Below are 281 nucleotides of genomic sequence, written 5' to 3'. Positions count from 1 at the left end.
CTGTTCCCTCCCCACTCCACCTGATTGCCACCCCACCCTCTCCCACTTACTGGACCTGGCACTCCCCTTCACTGAGGCACAGAACCTTCACAGGGTCAAAGGCCTCTCTTCCCATTGATGACCAACTTGGCCATCCTCTACTATACATATGCTACCGGAGCAATCAGTCCCACCATGTGTACTCCTTGACATAGTTCTACCATAGGACACAGCTATACCACTCCTGGGCATATACCCAGAAGATATGCCACCATGTAATAAGGACACATGCTTCACCATGT

Source organism: Mastomys coucha, unplaced genomic scaffold (genome assembly GCF_008632895.1).
Source record: "Mastomys coucha isolate ucsf_1 unplaced genomic scaffold, UCSF_Mcou_1 pScaffold20, whole genome shotgun sequence".
In the NCBI taxonomy this organism is placed as follows: domain Eukaryota; kingdom Metazoa; phylum Chordata; class Mammalia; order Rodentia; family Muridae; genus Mastomys; species Mastomys coucha.
Note: the sequence above shows the minus strand (reverse complement) of the source record.